The sequence below is a fragment of the Accipiter gentilis genome, chromosome 12 (genome assembly GCF_929443795.1).
Source record: "Accipiter gentilis chromosome 12, bAccGen1.1, whole genome shotgun sequence".
In the NCBI taxonomy this organism is placed as follows: Eukaryota; Metazoa; Chordata; class Aves; order Accipitriformes; family Accipitridae; genus Astur; species Astur gentilis.
In genome coordinates this window covers 5,130,851-5,145,145 of record NC_064891.1, presented here as the reverse complement: position 1 = coordinate 5,145,145, position 14,295 = coordinate 5,130,851, and the positions used below count along the sequence as shown (strand labels likewise).

Here is a 14,295-nt window from a genome sequence, read left to right as displayed (position 1 = left end):
TGAAAGCACTCTGGGGTATAGATAAAAATCGGAATGGTGGGGGTTTCTGAAGTGCAACCGTCTCATGAGATGAGAGAAAAATTTGGTCTTGACGTCTAGACTGTTTCCTGGTCGTAAGGCAAATACTAGAGAACCTTCAATGCCCTGGCCAGGGTGGAGACAGCTCATGTAAAGACACCGATATAAAACTCATTCGAACTGCCTTCAGTTCAGGTGTCAGCACTGACAGGATTATGACTGAATCGAGGGAACTTTAATATTAGAAAGCCAGGCGCAGCATCCTCTCAGACCAGATGTTGATTATTTCAATGGAATAAAAATAAACATATTGCTTACAAAATAAATTAATATTTTAGAGGTTTGATAGCATTTGTCAACATGTGCAATCATAACAAAATACAATACACTCTAAAGATTAAGTATGACTCTTGTGTAATGCCAAATGAGTACTTTGAGAGTTGTTTTTACATATCAGAGCTGTAGAACTTGGCCCTAAGAGCATTAATATTACCTTTAGGAATAGCACATTAGCAGCAAATCCAGAAAAACCCTTCACAGTACACTATAAAACACGTCTAAACCAAACTCCACCTCACCCATAGAGAGCTTCAATCTTTGGATAATTCAACACTTCTCATTCCTATTAAAAAAAAAAAAAAATCCCTCAAACTGACATAAATTCAATCTGTATCATCTTTTCTATTACAACACAGTCTCTCTATATTAGGACATGCATAGCCTAATCAAACACAAATGTTTACTTAAACTAGTCAAGCTCTGTGTATTTTGTACTAAGCCAGCATATAGTATCTACTTAACCCTTCTGCTTTTCTGGCCATGTTGCTTGGATTCCATCTAACTGAGTACGAAACCTGTTACAATGGAATTTAGGTAAAGAGCTCATGAGGGAAAAATTGCACTCCATTCACCTTAGCCTTTTGTCGCATCAGCTAGTAACATTTTTAATACGGCCTGTATTCCACCAAAACGCATCCCAGAAATACTTCTGCAACTGCACTGAGGGGGAAGAGGGCAGCACTGCTTCAATCCAAACAAGATTTGTAGCATCACACTATAGGCTATAAGAGCAGTATTTGCTCCTGCAGGCACAGTAACTGAATTTCCAGGCTATAATTGGATGATGTGGTTTGCACCGTCTCCAGAACCCCTTGATGGAATTACATCTGCCTGATAAATTATATAGTTTTCAGAACTGTATTTTACACAATGCATGGAGCCCTGCGTCCTAAGTCTTGATGGGTATCATCTACCTTCTGCTCCTGCCATGCCAAGAGAAGCTTAAAATACAATGAGCAGTCCTTTGCTCAGACATGAGGCAGAAAGGGAATGCCTACGAGCTAATGGGAGCCTGCTCCTTGCCTAAAGGACCTTTCCTTTCACAGAGTGCAGTTCGTTCTCCCTCTCCGGGCTAATGAGAAGGGCAGAAGGCGGCAGGGAAATGGGATGTCTGCTGCTGTCTACAACAACTTTTCTCCCCACAGAAAAGCAGTACAAACCCACAGAGGATCAGCCACCAGATTTTCATACGCTTGGTAAACTGCAAGCGTGACCAGCATCAGGGACAGGCTGCTGAGTTTGGTTTGACCCAATATGTCTTTATTAAAGAATCCCAGTGTTCTTTTATAGCTGAAATTTTAATATGCTGAAACAAAGTGGGAACGAAGCAGGATTAAATTTTGGGTTCCTCTGATGCCTTTAAGTAGAGGACAGTATATGCCGAGGGAGTGGATTTCAATCTGAGAATGTAGAAGGAATTGAAAAATAACCTATATACAACTGTAGTAGTCCTAATGGCAGCCTAAGCCCCCAAGAACCAATGAAAGAACAGAGTCTGCCTTCCTCTATCTATCCCCTGACTAAAAGAGAATACGCAATGAGGTTGGACAGAGAATAAATGAATGAGAAAATAGTCATTTAGTATACTTATTTAATTAGTTCTTTCTGCTTCTAATGGTAATGTGGCAGAATACGAGACTGAACAGAACAAGGTAGCTGCCTATGGCATAATTAGGCCTTTTAAGGAGGGGGAGAAAGGCATCAGTCTGCACAGACTGGCAGGGAAGGGAACTTCAGTGAGTACCTAATTTCCACAGCTGCAAACACGCAGCTTCTTTAATTAATGCCTCTGATAAAGCACATAGGTTTTTTGTTTTGTTTTGTTTTAAATTTTTAAATAAAACACAACTGTTATCCATCAATTGAAAAATACTTATTAGGTGTTTACATTAGATGATAATGGAGTCCCCAGACAAAAAGATGATCCCTGGCCCCGAATATGTAAAAGATTACCTTAAGTTTTAACACCTGAACGCTGTTTAAACAAGAGAGTGAGTAGGAATGGGACACAAAAAAAGGAAGTCACCAGAAGGGAGCACTGTCCCAAACCTCTCTTCCTCCTCCTCCTCTTCCCCTTTAGAGCCCAAAATAACCACTCTGGATTTTGACTGAGTGCCCTAGAGCTGGGCACTCTCCCTTTTCTAACATACCGAGCAAGGGGCAGCTTAACACACAGCCACGCACTCCCCACTGCCGCCCCTCGCCCTGGGGCAAACCTGAGGAGACCAAACACCTTTTGGGAGGTTATTCAGCCCACTCAAGACACTACCGGAAACAGTCAGATAATTTGGTCACCAGCAGCTTGTAAAACAAAAGTAGAGTAGGATAAAAAGCTGACCTTGTAAAAGAGCGCTTGTAGATCTGTGTGACCCCCCGCCCCACGTATCAGGAGCAAATACGCTGTCAAAATTTCTAGTTACAATAAAGAAGCAGCCTTAACTAAAATTCTTTAATTAAAAATACTATTTTGGCCAAACCAGAAATGTTTTCATTGGGCCAAAATGCATATGTATACTTACATAGACTCATCCCCAGGTGAAGTGTAATCCTATTATAACCCTACATCTGTGGCATTAAAATCCAGAGACTCACATAAATCGATTTTGTAATGGGTGTTTGATCTTTTCAGAGAATCCTGCCCCAAATGTCTCTCTTTGCTGAGACTTCTCCTAATGTGTCAAGCCTCCAAACAGCTTCAGTGTCCATCTGCAACATACATTGCAGCTTGACAGAACTCTTTCCCTTAAACTAATCAAAGGTTTGCTCTAACCTACACTCCTGTGAGACACAGGACAAGCATTATCTTAAGTGCATCTCTGTTCATTTAACAGCCTAATTTAGGGTACACACAAGCACAGATCAGGATCATACCTGGTAAGAAGCTGCTCTGACTGAGGTTGATAAATACCTAGCAACTGATTTTAGTTGGAATTGGATTGAACTACCCAATAGGTCAGCAAAATTAGTACCTTCCTGAAAATTACTATAACTACTCCAGATTGTCTCACAGAATTGCATAAAAATAACACACAGGGTCAAATGAGGAATTCATGCCAGGACATCAAAACCAGCCTAGAAAGCAGCATTGAAAACGTGGTCTGATATTCACGACAATACTCTATTCATTCCTAATCCAATGACATTAACGTTTATGTCTTTCTTGGTATGAATAAACCAGCATTTCCCTGCAACACATGGAGAGACACTTTACAGATTCTTCAGTCTTATTTATCAGGTAGATAAGCATTTCATCAATTTTTTTTGCTTAGCCGTGCTTCGCACGGCATTGCCCTTTCATCTTTTGCAACAGTTCGATCATGCAATTAGGAGGTTTTTCCTTTTTTAAAATTCAACTCAGCCTTGAGTTGAATGTATTTCAGCATGTTATCTTTATCTGGGGAGATGAGTAACACCTCTACTTAACTTTTATGGTTAAATTTTCAAAGGCTGGTGCTGTTGAGGCCATTCCTGGCAGATGTTTGGCATCGGCTTGCTCCTGTAGAACGGGTACCTGGGTTTATCAGCCTGCAGGATTGCAGCCAGCCTCCCCAGCTGCTCATAAAGCACCGTATCAGGTACCTTCACGCTAATCTACCCTCATATCCCACCACCCAGGACATGGACTTGACATTTTCAGTCCAGTCCTTATAGAGGTGCACATCGCTGGGACCAAAGGGCATGTTACTTGCACCTTTGTGCAAACACAATAGGTATTGGTTAGACACCTTGGGATTCTGACTGTACCCCAAAAATCAGTCTCTCTGGGTGTCATGATGATGTTCTACCAAGCCTGCATAGGAGTGAAGACCCAGAATTGTGCTGGTGGTACTTTTCAGTTTGGAAACCAGAGCCAAAAGCGGGGGTCAGCCCACAGCAGGCAGCTAGCAGGCAGGCTGCCCTCACGTGTGTGCAGCAGCGCTTGTGGCAACAGACCGCTTCAGTTTCAAGAACTCACCTTTGTTTTCCTCCTAAAGGGGGAAAAAAAAATCAGCAAACAAGCTGATAGGTGACAGGGGACTAAGCTAATGTCTACTAAACTCCTGGAAGGGAATAATTGACTTTGGTGTGTTTTGGATCTCTCCCTCATTTTGCAGGATTATTATTTTATCTTATGTATGCATTGCTTTATATAAACTTCTGTGCCACTTCTGCAAATACGCTGCTACACCCGATTCTGAAAAAACAGAGCAAAGTATAATATCTTCGGAGAAGAGAGTTGATAACAACACTACAAAACAGACTGCATATCTTGCAAAAAATACCAGTACCTGAAGTCACTGCCACTCCTTTAATCATACTAGTTTAAGCTGGAACAGAGATTTTTGCAATTTTCTGAGTGAGATTTCCTCACTACTAGGAACAAAAAGTGAGCACAGTTAACATTAGACTGGGCAGTGCACCTTCTGGACAGGTTTGTAAGCTTCTTACTGGAAGAAAATAGTCATACACTTTTCCAATCATGCTCCTTGGACAAGGAGCTGCTCTTTCCCCTTTCAGATGGGTTTTATTTACAATGACATGTTTACTGTCACATGTACCAAAAGGAACAAAATAGTAAGGAGGTCTTGGGTTTTCTGTAAGGTCCAAAGCATCAATTTAAAATTGCTACATCTGAGATCACTTTAAAAACCAGAACAGGTGAACATAGCATTATTGTTTTCAGACCCATATGCATATATCTCAGAAACCAGAATATTGGGGTTTTTTTATAAGCAGAACTTTAGCATCTCACTGTCTATTAAATCTGGGATTTGCTAGATGAATTAATGGATTTTATTTACAGTTTCTTTTCAGTTTATCTTTTTAAATAAATACTTAGGTGAGAATGACACAACATCAGCAAATTGAAGTGATAAGTTTCGTAGTTAGTGGTCATCATGTTACTTCTTTTTCACTATTAATTTATTAAAATGATAACATATACCATATAAAACAAATTAATTTAATATATAACATGTAAATATTTTTTAAAAATTACGTAACAATTATTATTTATTACCAGTAGAAATAGCTGCTTTCAGACTTGGGTTCATGGAAGTCAGTGCAGAGCCCTGATCTAACCTGAATCAATAAGCCTGAATAACTGGCAACAGCTTTCTGAATATGAAGCATTGATAACAATCCAGTATGAATGTACAGGAACCCTAAAATCATTATTCTTTGAAAGGAGTTTGGCCCATAGGTTTCACACAGAGTGTCTCCATTTCTTCTGTCCTTCCTTCCATTTCCTGCTCTTGCTGCCTGCTACAGCCTGGCAGTGCATGTGATGTGGCTGTTCAATAGACCAAAGTATGAAAAATACTTAATAATGACTTTTTCTCACCACGGTTAGCATGCATGAAATGAATGAGGCTTCCTGCACAGGGGATAAATCTATAACTAAATGTCAAAAACTATAACTCTCTCTGAAGGTAGCTTATTAAGAATTTGCTATGGTTCATTTTACAGTGACACTTCCATATTCAGGAGTGTCAGAGTATAGAGGAGCAGCCTGGGATCAATTCATTCTGACATAAAAAAAAACCCGGGAGATCAAAAAAAGGGGAAAGGAGGGAGAACAGAACTAGCATCTAACAAAGCATCTGGACTAATTCAAAGATAAAGCAGATTCAAGATTCATTATTGAGCCCCCCCAGTCCCAATCAGACAGGCTCTGTGACACAGTCAGGGTGATTATAGCTCACCGGAGGAATGCATGGCAGTCCTAAAGCCCCGTTTGCTTAAATAGCATGATATAGTTCTTCCTCCCAAATCATGTATTAAAGTTCTACAGAAAAATAGCATAAGAGTGAAATACACAGTATGCATATGCCAGAAAAGACCAACACCAAGGCTGTTGGAAGGAAAGTAAATTAATGTCTATAGTAAACTCAGGTTTCGAATACTATTAGTTTTTAAAAGCAATACTGGAAGCAATGCAAAGTTTTGCCTAAAGGCAACAGCAAAATGCAGCTCTAATTCTGCAAACTGAGAGACAGAAAACAAGAACATAGGTTTGGGGTTAATGATTAAAAAAAAAAAAAAAAAAAAATCAGTTCCAGGGGCTGGCTAAAAAACTGCAAGTGAAAACTTCCCCTCTGGAAAATGACATCTCTGCAGCAGTGTGCCAACCTCACCAGAACACCGATAGGGAAAGCTTCAACACCACTGGAAAGGGAAGTGTCTCTCTATACTGCTTCCCCCAACACACAAACTTGATTACTTTTTATCATCATCTTCTGGTTGGAAAATTAGGAATGGGAGTTTTCCACCTTTAGAGAAGCTTTTTAGACCTCTCTAAAACAGAAAAATTTCAATGGAGGGTGGGCACAGCTCGAGGGAGCCCTGCTCAGCTCGTTTGCTGCCTCCAAACTGCTGCAGAGGAAAATGGTGAAAACGAAGGGGAAGCACAAAAAGCCACAGTGTGTCCCTGCTGGCTCAGTGGGACCCCCCTGGAAACATGTGTCAACAAATGCGTGGTCCTGAAGGTATTTATTTATTAATTTGCTTTCACAATTGCTGGCTGATAGTTGAGATGGGACAGTTACCAAACTACCTGGGTGGTTATTGGCTAAGTACTCAATAAAAGGGATTAAGACATGTTCCAGCAGCTCTGTGATATATAGCAGCATTCCTGGGAACTACCATCTCTTACTGCCAAAAGTCTGATGCCACCTTGTTTTCATTTAAGTGCAAACTCCTGGAGCAAGCCTGAACCAGAGATGTTTGCAACGTATCTTGGCTTTGTTCAGACTGGCTTGGCTGTTCAGCCTATCTTGGCTGTTCAGCTCTCAGACTTCTCCAGTTCTAGGGCAGTTTCCCCACTTACATATCTTATTTCGAAGTTTTTACACTGACATTTATATCCTAGCATTTGTAAATAATAATAAAATAAACAAACAGCCATCTCAATCCCTTTGACCTCCTTTTGGGGTTATTTGTAATGTCACATCAGAAATGAAACCCATCTTCTAATGAACTAAAAGCATCAGCACTCCCAGACCTGTGCATCTTTTATGGAGGTTGGTCTGTAAGAGCCTGTTTATGAGAAAGAAGATTACTGCCTGGCCCAGAGCTTGGACTTTCAGGTGCTGCCTGCCTATAAATTTGCAGACTATCCATAAGAAAAGAAAAAAAAAACCAAACCAAAAAAAACAGGGAGAAAAAATTGGGATGCTCTTAAAAGTTCATAAAAGCAATGGTAATTGTAAACCACCCAACATACCTTTATGGTCTTGGGTGGGGATAATATTACCAGTAAAACCACACAGGCATCTCTAATAAGCTAGCAATTTTCTCTTTGGGCCTCCCATCCCATGTTGGCAGTGTCTCACCTCCACAGCTCTGGCTTTGGGTGTCAGCAAGGCTGGATGTGGCCTGGAAAGGAGAGATGGTGCATGACTGGGGGAAGGCCCCAAAGAAACAAGTCTGGGGAGAAAGTTAACACTGAGCTTCAATTCTCATCTCCCTTTAAAAAATGGTAAATAAATGTAAATGCAAGGAAAGGCCCCTGACTTTCCAGAATATAAAGCCTAGTCAAGGCCGTGAGAAATTACAAGTGGCTTTTCACTCCCTCCGTTGGAGAAGATGCCTCAAACTGATCGCAACGGCATTACCCGGGCAAGAACAGCTCAAACGCTGCTTCTGCTGATTTTTCCCTCCTTATGAAAATGAACAAAATCTGACATTAAAGAGTCACCTGACATTGCCAAGATACTGCTGCCGCATCCAGGGCCAGTTTCTCAGACGCTTTATACTGTTTATTAATGGAGAGAAAAGTTAAACAAGTTGGAATATTTTAAACAATGAACAAGCTAACAACTCTCCACCACAAATAGATACACAGAGATCAAGTAAAGACAAAAAGGTTTTTTAAAAAAAATCATTATTTTAAAAAAGGATGTTTAAACATGTTGCTAAGGAATCTCCCGATTCCCAGGATGACTCTGCGCGCTTTCATGGGGGTGCCGACAGCTCTAGCGCTTGAGTACCTTGCTGCCTTGAGACTGTTGCTACATGGACCATACTTAAATGCTCCCCATGTTTATTCTCCTGTGTCTAAGTACATTAACCCTGACTTCCCTTTGGCAGTGCACTGCCCTGCTTATTTGGTCTGTGCTCCTCGGTGGCTGGAGCTGACTGATGGGCCATCAAAAGCAATGTGAAGGGCAGTGCTGGTTAGGGGATTGTCTCAAGCCTTATGCTTTTTGCAAAACACTCCCCAAGCGCATCCCAACACGGCACTGACTGTACCCACACTCGGGTCCTGAGCCTGATGTAAATGAAGTGCTTGGAGAGGGACCACCGTGGTTTAAACTGATGGGAGCATGAGCACTTCTAATGCCCTAAAAAGGCTTCTTCAGTAACTCTGCTGGAGTTAAAGGATGATTCACATCAGCAAAGTTAATTACACAAGCACATGTTTCAGGACAAAGCTGAAAACAATTAGATAACTACTTCATTTCAAAACCCCGTCCACTAGTGTTTTTTAAGTGCCTATTGTCTAGTATAGCACTTTTGTGCATTTTTAATCACAAAATTTTTGAGTACAGAGAAACAGGATATATAAGTACTATATTTACACATACTTTACATTTTATGTGAAAATTATTAAAAAGACACCTCTGATGCACATAATGCAACAGGAGGTCTGTGCTCTCTCCAAGAGGCAAGGCAGGAGATTTCTTCTGGAAACTTCTGGACGGGAGAGTCACATTTGCAATGGAACAAACTGAGAAGCTCTCTTCTTCTCTCACCTGACATCATTTTCTGCCTGCTTCTTTCTGCATGTTTTAGAAGAGCTACTTTCTCACTCACATAGAGAAGAGATAATACCTCTTATCCAAAAAAGCTTCCATTTTAATCACATTAGCATTAATTAGCAGAAAAAAATTGATATTCTAATGATGATACTAATTACTTGCAGAGATCTCAATACCTTCAAAGCATTGCATGAGAATGAGTAGAGTAATGCATAACTGTGCATGCCTTTTGTCAACTCCAGTACTATTTGATGTTCATTAAATATTTTCTGGAATTAAAATGCACGGTACTTTATAACTGAAAGCCTAATTGTTTAAAAGAATAGAAGTCACAGAAGCAGCTTTCTATGATGGAAGGAAGTTTAATGTTCTCATTGGAAGAACAAAACATGTTTAGCTTAGCACCTTTACCGTCTACGTTATTATTTGAGGGAGCACTGTACCCTGCAGTTGTGTGTCTGTTTTTCAGAGGGACTGTGGATAAGTACAGTTTATTAAACCCTGCTGAGACAATCTGTTGTGTCTGTCTGTTTTAATGTTGTTATAAGTCAGTTAAGCATGCACCATACTTGTTAGCTGCATATATACTAATTTAATGTATTGATGGGCTGTCAGTACAAATACCTAATGAATATTAAAATACAAACTCAGATACAGAAATGCAAAGCAGAGCCAGCATGTGGTCAACATTTTGAGGGACAGGCAGAGAAAGGAAAAGACCAGCATTCAGAGTAAATGACAGTAAACACTCATGAAATGAACCTGAAAACAAATCACTAGCAGCTTCTCCGGAAAGATGGAGGAAAATAATAATTAACAGTCTCAAAAACACAGGCTCTAAATATACGGTGTGAACTTTGTCTTCTGCCAGCTGATTTCAATATAAATGAAACAAAGGACGGTTAGAAGACCAGTGTGCCAGTAAGACAAAGAGAACTAGAGAAAACAGAATAAAGACACTGTACCAGGGGACGGAGGGGAGGGGAGAAGGAGAAATCTCCCACTGTCTCTTCCGTGATGCAAATTTTCTGTTTAACAATGGCTCTAAAAATGGATAGCCGTTGATACTTTGCATGTTCTGCATAATATAGTCTTTCAGCAAAAGCGTGTACGTACAAATTTCTCCTGCTTCAAGAGAATGTGGCAGGAGTTTGTTGGGCATGTTTCTCCCTATTAGATCATATTCAGAGCTGCAGCCAGCTGCTTGTTAGAGATTCAAAGCCTTGTGCACCATTCAGTCCGAGCTCAGAGGCATGCTGTCTATCCTTCACGAGGTTTGAAGTGAAAAGCGAATTACAAAGAGAAAGCCCTTGGGCCAGACGAGAAAATATCAAACCGTTTCAAGCAGGGAGGCAGCAGGGTAGAGACACGTGAGCAGCCACAGGGCTGATGAAACCAGGAGAAACAGCCCAAGTCGTGCAGGATCTGCCTGGAGTTTGATCACTGCTTCCTTCTCCCTGTCCCACCTCCCCAAAACCATAAAAGCGCCTTGAAGGTGACAGGGAACTGGTACCTCTACCAGTTGCAGAAAAGGGAAGAAGAAAAGAGCAGTTAAATAGCAGGAGAGCAGGAGGGAACTCGTGGTGGGCTCCCACCTGGGAACACCCTGCCAGTGCAGAAGGGACATCGAAAAGGGCCCAGTCCAAAAAGCCACCCCTGGAGCTGGTGGCTCCTTCATGGGTGGAAAGCCTGCGTGGACCTCCTGCTCCCACCCTGCAGGGTAGTGACTCACCACTGCCCACCCACCCAGCAGGGACTGCAGGGATCTGCAGCATCCTGGGGATGAAGGGACTGCAATGCAGATGCTGTGTGCTCATCAGCGTGCAGGGACACGTGGAGGCGTCGGGAAATCTCTGCCTCCACGGGCAACAAGGGAGATGCAAAGCTGAAGCGGGCTCCATCCGCGGTCGTTAGGGAGAGCGGTCAGTTTTGATTTAGAGGTAAGTGACGTTTCTCAGCAGAGACCTTCGTGCAGGAGACAACGGGGGGGGGGGGGAACCTGCAGATTTATCTATGGTAGAGCCTTCCTAGTCAGCAGCCAACAGCTGTGTTTGCTGATGGGGAAGAGAATATGTCCTCATGGGTCAAATGCATAAGGGCTTGTCAAAATTTCAAGCATTACGTAAACACCCAGTGGAAAGACAGACAGCAAGCCTTTGAAATGAAACGGAAAATCAATGGAATTGTAAAATTACATTAAGAATCAGAATCCCACATTACATTAAATATATGCTTCCCTGGTGGCATCAGTCACAAAAAGATTTAACAATAATCTTCTGATTTAAATGCAACCTAAAATGATCAAATACCTCACCTTATCGTTTGAGCCAGAAAAGAAGGGTAAACATATAGGTTTCTTTAACATCTCTCTGCCCCCTTCACTGCTCCTCTTCCCCAGTCCCTCTTCAAATGACTTCAGATGGCCCCCCTATAGAGCTACGAGGTGTGAAAAGCTCTCTGCTTCCCTGATCGTTTGGGTTCTGGCTGCTCCTTCTCCAGCCCGGGAGAGCAGTCGCAGCGGTGGCCATCAGAAATCTGCTTGAGGAACCGCGGCTGGGTGGCAGGCTGGGATAGTAAAGCAGAGGAGGAAAGACTAATCATAGCTTGGCACGAGGTACTTCATCACCTTGACTTTACAGGTAAGCAATCTCCCCGGGTGAGGCAGTACGGGCAGGGACATTCCCGGCAGAAAAGAAGAACAACCTGCTGGGAAACTTCAGGAAGAAACAATTTTTTGGTCTACCAGCAGGTGTTGGGTAGATGATGGAAAACCCAGCTACAGAGATAAGGTGAGAAGAAAGAGCATGTGTTTTGAATCCAAGGGGATCTACAGTTTTGGGGTGGTGAAGCACTCATTAGAGATTTCTTACTCAAACCAAAACGTGTGTTGAGAGAGCTCACTGCAAAGCCACTGCCAGACTTTTAGCGAAGAAAAGCATGATCTGGACAAGCACTACTGCCTACATCCAACCACTTTGTAAGTCACTGCTCTTTTCCTAATTTCCAGGGTTTTTTTATTTGCTTTCTGCCATTAGAATAAGGCCTGGTACACAAAGGTAGATGTCAAGCAAACATTCAGTTCAGTTTAATATGATAGAGTGTAAATAACACAGACTCTACATTCGATGCTCACTAAATAAGACTGCATTATTCCTGTCTCTTGTGGCTTTTTTCATTGTTTCTGGGAGGAAAACATAGAAAGGCAGGAAATCACTTACTCTGAGGTAGAGGCTTTGCTTCTGTAATAACTCACCAAAGGCCTAATCCTGTTGGGTTTGAAGAACTTCGGTGGGACAAAGGATGTTTAATTTAATCAAGTGTTAAAGACATGCGTAAAACAAAAAATAAGGAAAATAAAGACAAAATAAAATGGAACCCTTCTACCAAGAGGCTGAAGGCAAGAAAAAGAAGTAACAGCCTAACCGATGGCTTCATGGATGAACAGCTAGAAATATCTGCTACATCCAGGAAATAACTGAAATATCTGAAATCACCCTTTAAAACAGAAAGCACCTCCTATTGCTGATAATGGACAAGCCTATAGACTGCTTCACTGTGTGGCAGCAGCGCTGAACTGGGCAGTGGTGCAACTGGGAAAACAAGGCTGCACACACTAATTTCCCCAAAACTAGTAAGGAGAGAAGGAACGCAGGTTCAGCTCCACATGCCTCCCCCCAGAGAGGGACGGCGGCTGCAGCCAGCTAGTGCAGCTCCTGGGGAGCGGGGCTAGAGGGAGGTGAGGCCAGGGCACTGCGGGGATGTGCTGAATGAGGCAGAATAAATCCCTGCTCAGCCAAAGCTGACTTGGTGAGCACGGGGAGGTGTAAGTGTGCCCGCTGGGGTGAAATATTTCCGAATTCAAGCAGCCATCCATGCATCCATCATCCAGGCACCGGGGCAAGAAATGCAACCTCGTAATGACTCACCCATTTCCCTTGCTCAGGCATCTTAACAGCAACAACAGAAGAAACCACCTTGAAAGCCTGACTTAGCTAATATATGCAACCTCAGGTTCCCGTCAGCGTCACTGCTGCCTGCTGCCTTCTTCAGCCCCGCCACGTGTCAGGCCCACTTGTCTTGCCTTGCTATTACCTGGACGCTAGGCATGCGGGTTAGCTACTGTACAAACCTGCTGCTTCAGCTGCAGACTCGAGCATCATCTGCTGAGAGTTTTCAAAATACCTCTTTTTGCATTGCTCTGGTTTTGCAATTTCTGTGTTGTTAAAGGTCCAGAAAATAAACTGGTCTCTGGCACTGTCTTTGGAGGAATTGAGGAAATGGAAATGCCTCACAACTAAATTCCACATTTGAAGCTACGTAAAGTTAGTTCCAATCAAGCCATCACTTGTCAAAAATTAAGAGAAGGCCATCATTAGGCCTCATTTCAGCTGGTTCGAAATCAGTAATTAACTTCTCAGAGAAAACAGATGTTTTGCAGGGAATCAGAGATGACATTTTTATGTGTGATGTACTTTTTGAGCCAAAGGAGGCTGCACATTGACAGTAAACATTATGCCAACAAACCTCAGTAAGTTAGAAGAATCTTCTTCTGCCCTAATTGGGGATGGTTTTCAACAGCAGGGAGATTAAAGCTGAAGCAAGTCAACACATTTAAACTGCAGTAAGTGGAGCATTAGCAACGTGAGGTGTTCCTATTAACCACTAGCGGAAACGACGGAGGAATAAATGCAGAAATGGTCGGCTCTGCCCTGTGCTCCTGCCGGCTGAGGAGCCTTGATCTGGGAAGAGGAAAGCAGGGAGGGAGGCAAAGCAACATTAGGCCATCACAAACCCTAAATTATGGGGCCTCTAGGGTAGGAACGCTCTGGCTCGTGGGTGCTTTGGTCTTGCTGGGATCTCATGCAGACCGGACCAAGGAGAAGTTGTAGGCTGGTTGCTGGCAGATCATGCTGGGCGAGTTGCACCAGTCACAGACATGGAAAGGCTGGGTTTGTCTGTAACCACGGCACACAGTTGCTTTTGCATCAGTTGGTTAGTTGTTCCTTGTTCGCTTTTTTAAAAAAGCTGGGAATTTGGGAAATGATAGAAAGGCCTGTCTTATCTCACACCTGACAATGCTGATACAGGCTAAAATCAGCAAGCTCTGTAAAATGCTGCAACTCATTTAAACAAACACAACTGCACACACAAGCGTAAGTATTAAGAATACGGCCAACAATCATAAAACATGCCAACC

At 42.4% G+C, this 14,295-nt stretch overlaps 1 protein-coding gene across 3 annotated transcripts in view; it reads right to left on the bottom strand.

The window, feature by feature from the left end:
• Positions 1 to 14,295, bottom strand: part of GRID2 (glutamate ionotropic receptor delta type subunit 2) — a 744,443-nt gene that overhangs the window by 33,015 nt on the left and 697,133 nt on the right. The gene's annotated exons all lie outside the window — the stretch shown is intronic.